This window comes from Bufo bufo, chromosome 4, assembly GCF_905171765.1.
Source record: "Bufo bufo chromosome 4, aBufBuf1.1, whole genome shotgun sequence".
Classification (NCBI taxonomy): domain Eukaryota; kingdom Metazoa; phylum Chordata; class Amphibia; order Anura; family Bufonidae; genus Bufo; species Bufo bufo.
In genome coordinates, this window is record NC_053392.1 from 234,392,397 (window position 1) to 234,401,379 (window position 8,983).

Here is an 8,983-nt window from a genome sequence, read left to right on the forward strand (position 1 = left end):
CAATCATTACATGTATGCCCAGCATTAGGAGTTTCTGCTATTCTCCTTATATTGAGCATACGGGTAATGAGATTTTTTTTTTCCGTTCAGCCTCTGGGCTGAAAGAAAAAAATGAACGGCACAGATTTCTTCATTCGCATCGATCAATGTGGATGAAAAAATCTCGGCCAAAAAAAGAAAAAAGGAGGGGAAAGGCGTCTGCCAGGACATAGGAGCTCCGCCCAACATCCATACCCACTTCAGCTCGTATGCCCTGGCAAACCAGATTTCTCCATTCACATCAATCGATGTGGATGAATAAATCATTGCCGGGATTTTTTTTTTTATATATACAAAGTGTTTGCCAAAGTATATGAACACCGCCACCTCCTCAGCTCATATGCCTCGGCAAACATATCTTTTACTGCAGAGGAGAAATCTCGTCTTGCAGCGCCGCATACACCGACTTGCGTGTAATCTGACAGCAGCGCAATGCTTCTGTCCGAATGCACATCAGTGCTGCAGCTGGTCGATCGGATGGTCCACCTGGAAGGTAAAAAAAACAAAACAAAAAAGAAAAAACCAGGCCGCAAAGCAATAACTTTATTAACTTTAGAACAGAACATATTAACTTTTTTAAACTTTTTTAACTTTTTTACTTACCGGTAATTTTTTTTTTGTTTTGTTTTTTTTACCTTTATAGAACAAACCTCTCCTTCCCCATGGGACAATGTGCAAAGCGCAAATCGCCCAAAGATGTGGCGAAGTACGTTATGCACTTTATCCCAGGTGAAAGGAGAGGTTTGCAGCAGCTGTGAGAGAAAGGGCCCTAATAGCCCTGTGTGCCTGTCCTGGTGAGATGTGATCCCTATGCTAGGTGTACCTGTGTGTGGTACTTCCGGAAACACTCTCCTAAGCATAGGGCAGGGTGGTCCGGACAGTCAGGACAGAAATAGCGGGTGTCACGCCTTATTCCACTCCTGCTACAGACACGACATTTTTTTCGGGGTGGCGGTTGGGTTGAGGTACCAGCAACGACACTGGGGAAATGTCGCTCGTGTAGACGGCTAACTACACTGGTGGATGGGGCCACGGAACCTCCTGGGTAAAGGAGGTTCTCGATGATCTCTTCCTGGAATTTGAGGAAGGATCGTGTTCTCCCAGCCTTACTGTAGAGAACAAAACTATTGTAGAGCGCCAATTGAATTAAATATACAGACACCTTCTTATACCAGCGTCTGGTTCTGCGGGAAACTAAATAGGGAGCCAACATCTGGTCATTGAAGTCCACCCCTCCCATGAGCGCATTATAGTCGTGGACTGAGAGGGGCTTTTCAATGACACGGGTTGCCCTTTGAATTTGTATTGTCGTGTCTGCGTGAATGGAGGAGAGCATGTAAACGTCACGCTTGTCTCTCCATTTCACCGCGAGCAGTTCTTCGTTACACAAGGCAGCCCTCTCCCCCCTTGCAAGACGGGTGGTTACAAGCCGTTGGGGGAAGCCCACGCGACTAGTTCGCGCGGTGCCACAGGCGCAAATCCGTTCTAGAAACAAATGCCTAAAGAGGGCCACACTTGTGTAAAAATTGTCCACATAAAGATGGTACCCCTTGCCGAATAAGGGTGACACCAAGTCCCAGACTGTCTTCCCACTGCTCCCCAGGTAGTCAGGGCAACCGACCGGCTCCAGGGTCTGATCTTTTCCCTCATAGATCCGAAATTTGTGGGTATAGCCTGTGGCCCTTTCACAGAGCTTATACAATTTGACCCCATACCGGGCACGCTTGCTTGGGATGTACTGTTTGAAGCCAAGGCGCCCGGTAAAATGTATTAGGGACTCGTCTACGCAGATGTTTTGCTCAGGGGTATACAAATCTGCAAATTTCTGGTTGAAATGGTCTATGAGGGGCCGAATTTTGTGGAGCCGGTCAAAAGCTGGGTGGCCTCTGGGACGGGAGGTGGTGTTGTCGCTAAAGTGCAGGAAACGCAGGATGGCCTCAAATCGTGTCCTGGACATAGCAGCAGAGAACATGGGCATGTGATGAATTGGGTGCGTTGACCAATATGACCGCAATTCATGCTTTTTTGTCAGGCCCATGTTGAGGAGAAGGCCCAGAAAAATTTTAAGTTCGGAAACTTGGACTGGTTTCCACCGGAAAGGCTGGGCATAAAAGCTTCCCGGGTTTGCGGTTATAAATTGTGTGGCATATTGGTTGGTCTCTGCCACGACTAAGTCCAAGAGCTCCGCAGTCAAGAACAGCTCAAAAAATCCCAGGGCCGTACTGATCTGAGCCGTCTCAACCCGAACTCCAGACTGGGCGGTGAAAGGGGGAACTACTGGTGCGGCTGAAGTTGGTGACTGCCAATCAGGGTTTGCCAGCACCTCAGGGATTCTAGGGGCTCTACGGGCCTGTCTGTGCGGTGGCTGCGACGGGGTAACTAGTGCACGTGCCACCGTACCAGCTTCAACTGCCCTTCTGGTGCTCGCTACTTCACCATGTTGTACGGCAGTGCTGGTACTAGGTCCAGGAAGGGCTGCGCTGCTGGTGTATGCCTCACCACGTGATCCGGCAGCGACAGCCCCACTCTGCTGCTCTTGAAGCGGATCCTGCATAACCTGTGGTCTAGCGACACGGGGCCGGGTACGCCTGGTGCTGCCAGGGACCTCAACCTCCTCGTCCGAACTTTGGGTCAGAGAGCCACTGCTTTCTACAGGTTCATATTCTGACCCGCTAGATTCATCAGATGAGGGTTCCCACTCCTCATCCGACTGGGTCAGAATCCTGTAGGCCTCTTCAGAAGAATACCCCCTGTTTGACATTTGGACTACTAAATTTAGGGGTATTCCCTGAGACTACCCAAGAAAAAAAGCAAGCCTGTCTTACAAAGGGGAGGCTAGCGAAGTACCGGAGGCCGCTGCGGTTGATAAAAAATATCAAAACTGATTTTTTTATCGCCGCAGAGCGTGTAAAGTGAATGTGCAGTGATCAAAAAAAAATATTTTTTTGTCACTGCGGTGGGGCGGGCGTGGGTGAACGCACGTGTGGGCGACCGATCAGGCCTGATCGGGCAAACACTGCGTTTTGGGTGGAGGGCGAACTAAAGTGACACTAATACTATTATAGATCTGACCGTGATCAGTTTTGATCACTTACAGATACTATAAAAGTACAAATGCTGATTAGCGATACGCTAAACAGCGAATAAAAGTGACTGCGGTGCGGTGGGGTGGGCGCTAACTGACGCTAACTACCTAACCAAGGGGCCTAAACTATCCCTAAAACCTAACAGCCAATACTAGTGAAAAAAAAAAGTGTCAGTTTACACTGATCACTTTTTGTCTTTCACTAAGTGATTGACAGGGGGCGATCAAGGGGTTAATTTGGATGATGGGGGTGATGGATGGTGATCAGGGGCTAAGGGCAGTGTTTGGTGTGTACTCACAGTGATGTCTGCTTCTCTGCTGGATCCAACCGACGAAAAGGACCAGCAGAGAAGCAGAGAAGCCATATAACAGATCATATTTACTAATATGATCTGTTATCTGGCTTGTGATTCGATTTTTTAAAAATCAGCAACCTGCCAGCGACGATCATTGGCTGGCAGGTTGCTGATGAAATACTCCTCTAACTTTTGCCGGCCCGCGATGCGCATGCGCGGGCCGGCTGTGACCGAAATCTCGCGTCTCGCGAGATGACGCGCCGGCGCGTCCAGGAGGAATGAATCAACCACCTCCAGGACGCGTCTGTGCGTACAGCGGTCCGGAGGTGGTTAACTAGGTATCCGGTTGGAGCTGCCGTGTCCAAAAAAACCAAGGGCGAGGGCCAAGTCGCCACTTCGTTAATTACTAGAAATACTGACGGTGCCCGTGATGGGCGCCGTCAGTATTTCAAGCCGCGCTTTGGACAGCAGAGACACGGACCATTAACATGATTGATAATGCTCTTTGCCTCTCTGTGACCTTTTTACTACAAAATCACAGTGACAACTTTATCTCACTGTGATTTTGTAGTAAAAAGATCACAGAGAGGCACGGAGTGCGGCTTGCCACTCTTTCACGCAGCAGATTGCACGCACGACATCCGCTCGTGTGAAAGAGCCCTCATTTTTTTTTTTACACATCAGTAAATCATGGACGTGAACTGTCCATGTTCTCCACTGCCAGCTCACATATCCATTTATTACACATTCTTTTTTTTCCACTAAGCATGGATCAATGTAAAAAACAGAGACATGCACTACTTTGGTCTGTGATGTGAACCAAACATGCGCAATGAAGTCTACAGGCCTGTGGGAAAAAAAATACAGGGGACGTGCCCTTAAAATGTTGAGTGGCGACTGCTTTGTGCACCCCTGTCACTGGTGGAAAATATGCCCTAGAAGGAAGACACAGAGCGGAGTGCAATGGTAATGCCGGCAGTCATCATCCAGGCTGGAGAGGTCTGAAGAGATCATATGGATTCTTATGGTCCTTTTTTATACTGTATATATTTTTGCTGTTTTAGAAACTTTTTGTATGAAATAAAGGATAATTGAAGATTTATCTATTACTGTCCTGGCTATAATGTGCTGTTGGATTGTGAAATTGGGAGTGGAACTCCTTGTGTATTGGGGACTTAACCAGGCCATCTATACAGCATCTATTTGGTGTTACATGGACACCATCACTGACACAAAAGCGTAAAAGTGGCCTTACAACTATAAATCTACCAAAAATAAAAAACATTTTCCTTTTGTAGTAATTTTAGTTCCTGAGTATAATAATGTTACATGTAGTGATTAAGGTTGAGAGAGTCGAGCATCGTATCATGGATCCGAGGTCGATTCGCTAAAAAACTTTGTTTGTAATGCTGTTTCCGTATTTCATTGAAATGTATGTGCTCCATGTAGGAGAACTTCGTCTTCGGTAACGGGACATCGGTAAATGACTTCGGTATTCCTATCTGCTTATTTAAAAACATTTTAAAATAGGAATGTGAATTCGGTTCAGTACTGACGGGTACTTCGGTACCGAAGCCGACATCGGATTCCTATTTTAAAATGTTTTTAAATAAGCAGGTAAGAATACCGGAGTCATTTACCGAAGTCTCGCATGTCTTCGTCTGAGACAAAGTTTCCAACGCGGAGCACATTAATTTTAATGCTTTTTAATGAGTTGACTTCAGATTTATGATCCGAAGCTCGATTTGCTCAACCCTAGCAGTAAGCAAAGTCCAAGATCCTTACTTTGCATACGGATGCTCCACAGATTTTTTTTGTCTGGCATCACTGTTGTTGTTTTCTTGTCTAACAACTCTGTTTTTCATCTTCTTTCTTACAGGACCATTGATTGGGTGTTGTCAAAATGTTCAATATGCCTGCCAACTGAAGGCGTGCACCATTTGTGCAATTAACTGACTTTAAAAACAGCTGAATAGTGGCACTTCAATAAGCTGTATGGTGTGTTCAATCTGTCAAATTTCAGAAAGAGTTGGACAACACGTTTTTGTAGGGTATCGGTGGTGTCGGCAATGGTCAGAAGAGGGCACTTACACACATACAGATGGTTCTGGATGGTCAAGACAGACACATACACTACCTGTATAAAAAGAGGTGCTGTATCTTAAATGACAGCCACAACATCACAAATTGGTTCTGCAGTAGCCCCTGCAGGGATTGCCCAGACCATAAGAAACCATCTGCTTGAAGCAGGACTGCATTCACACATTCCACTAGCTCATTTTCCACTGACCTTTCATCATCACAAAGAGCCATTTAAGGAATGAATGGCAAAAAATTGTGTTCAGGTTTCTGCCTTGGTATTAATGATGGCTGCATCAGGTGTTCCAACAAAATAGCACCTGCCGACACACTGCCCTCCCTACAAAACACATTCTTCAGGGTATCCAACAGCTCCCCTGGCCAGCTTGATTGCCAGATATCGCGCTCATCAAGAAAGTCTGGAATTGGATAAGGTGACTGATCTCCCATGCACAGCAGAAAACAACCAACTTTTCCAACTTAAAGGGCTTCTGTCACCCCACTAAACTCATATTATTATTTTTTGTGTACTTATAATCCCTATCCTGTGATATTGCTATACATGATGTTATTAATAATTTTCATTCAGTAGATTTGGCAAAAAACGTACTTTTATGATATGCTAATTACCTGTCTACCAGCAAGTAGGGCGTCTACTTGCTGGTAGCAGCCGCAAAAAACCGCCCCCTCCTCTTGTTGATTGACAGGGCCAGCCGCGATCTCCTCCTCCGGCCAGCCCTGTCAGCATTTCAAAAATTGCGCGCCTGTGTTGATTCGGCGCAGGCGCTCTGAGAGAAGGAGGCTCGCCTCCTCAGCACTCCCTCAGTGCGCCTGCGCCGATGACTTCTTCTCTTTTGGTGACGTCATCGGCGCAGGCGCACTGAGGGAGTGCTGAGGAGGCGAGCCTCCTTATCTCAGAGCGCCTGCGCCGAATCAACACAAGCGCGATTTTTGAAATGCTGACAGGGCCAGTCGGAGGAGGAGATCGCGGCTGGCCCTGTCAATCAACAAGAAGAGGGGGCGGTTGTCTGCGGCTGCTACCAGCAAGTAGACGCCCTACTTTCTGCTAGACAGGTAATTAGCATATCATAAAAGTACGTTTTTTGCCAAATCTACTGAACGAAAATTATTAATAACATAATGTATAGCAATATCGCAGGATAGGGATTATAAAAAAATGAGTTTAGTGGGGTGACAGAAGCCCTTTAAAAGAGCTTGAAATGGCATACCACAGGATAATATCCTGCACCTGTATTACTGTTACCATACCAGAATGGCAGCCTGTATTGCAGCAAGGGGAGATGCTAGCCAGTATTAACGTGACCCCACCTCAACATATACCCTGCTGCAGAACCCAAAAGAAAGGGTGCACCATTTTGGATGTGTGATCACTGACCACTACCACTAGCAGTTTATACTTTGGCAATCTAGGCTTATTCCCACTGTACAGCGGTGGCCTGCTCCACTCATCCCGGTAGGCCAGAGCCGCTTCCCACTGTCTTCTTCCCTGCAAGTAAGGCCATCGCATCCATTCTGTCCCTTCATGCAGGTTCCATATGCACTGCTGTAAAATGCATGAAATGTTCCAGGTGTTCTTTTTTCATTTTCCGCTAGTGTATATAAGAACTTTTGCAAGTTTCATTATACAATGGTTAACCACTTTAAGCTTTATTTACATAAAACTGTAAAACACTCTTGGGACCAAAGAAGTCTATTCAGGTTTCATGCAAATTCCTTTGGAAAGAGGAAAGGGGTAGTATATGACATCAAAATTATTTCTAGGATGTCTGACCAGATTATAGTAACTCTATGTTACACACAGAACAGCCTTCTCCAATTCTCAGCGTCATAGTTGCACAGGATCTGCAGAATAGGTGTCTGAGGAGGCTCAAAAGCACCTCTACTGCATAAGAAGGTGAGTACTATAAGTCTTTTATAACAGGTGGAGGCCCTGTTAGACTAGTTTCTCACTTATGGTGTGAAACTCCAACATGGCTGTTCTGGCAGACAACCAGAGAATCGGCTGGACACAAACCACAGCATGCAGCTGTGGTTGTCTGCCGTAATGCATACGTATCTCTGCCGGACCCCATAAGACTTAACAGGGAGGGCGGACATTCTGTCCGCATCCGCCAGTGTCAGATCTGGTGAATTCTGGACAACTGTTTTCTGCCGGATGACATATTTTGCACTGGGGCCCAAGATCTTCAAGTTACGCCTTTACCAATCAGCTGTTAGTTAACCACCTCCGGACCGCCTAACGCAGGATCGCGTTCCGGAGGTGGCAGCGCTGCGCACAGTCACGCATATACGCGTCATCTCGCGATGGCCGAGATTTCCTGTGAACGCGCGCACACAGGCGCGCGGGCTCACAGGAACGGAAGGTAAGAGAGTTGATCTCCAGCCTGCCAGCGGCGATCGTTCGCTGGCAGGCTGGAGATGTGTTTTTTTTAACCCCTAACAGGTATATTAGACGCTGTTTTGATAACAGCGTCTAATATACCTGCTACCTGGTCCTCTGGTGGTCCCCTTTGTTTGGATCGACCACCAGAGGACACAGGTAGCTCAGTAAAGTAGCACCAAGCACCACTACACTACACTACACCCCCCCCCCCGTCACTTATTAACCCCTTATTAGCCCCTGATCACCCCATATAGACTCCCTGATCACCCCCGTCATTGATTACCCCCCTGTCATTGATCACCCCCCTGTCATTGATCACCCCCCTGTAAAGCTCCATTCAGATGTCCGCATGATTTTTACGGATCCACTGATAGATGGATCGGATCCGCAAAACGCATCCGGACGTCTGAATGAAGCCTTACAGGGGCGTGATCAATGACTGTGGTGATCACCCCATATAGACTCCCTGATCACCCCCCTGTCATTGATTACCCCCCTGTCATTGATCAACCCCCTGTAAAGCTCCATTCAGACGTCCGCATGATTTTTACGGATCCACTGATAGATGGATCGGATCCGCAAAATGCATCCGGACGTCTGAATGAAGCCTTACAGGGGCATGATCAATGACTGTGGTGATCACCCCCCTGTCATTGATTACCCCTCTGTAAAGCTCCATTCAGATGTCCGCATGATTTTTACGGATGCACTGATAGATGGATCGGATCCGCAAAACGCATCCGGACGTCTGAATGAAGCCTTACAGGGGCATGATCAATGACTGTGGTGATCACCCCATATAGACTCCCTGATCACCCCCCTGTAAAGCGCCATTCAGATGTCCGCATGATTTTTACGGATGCACTGATAGATGGATCGGATCCGCAAAACGCATACGAACGTCTGAATGAAGCCTTACACGGCGTAATCAATGACTGTGGTGATCACCCCATATAGACTCCCTGATCACCCCCCTGTCATTGATCACCCCCCTGTCATTGATCACCCCCCCTGTCATTGATCACCCCCCTGTCATTGATCACCCCCCCTGTCATTGATCACCCCCCTGTCATTGATCAC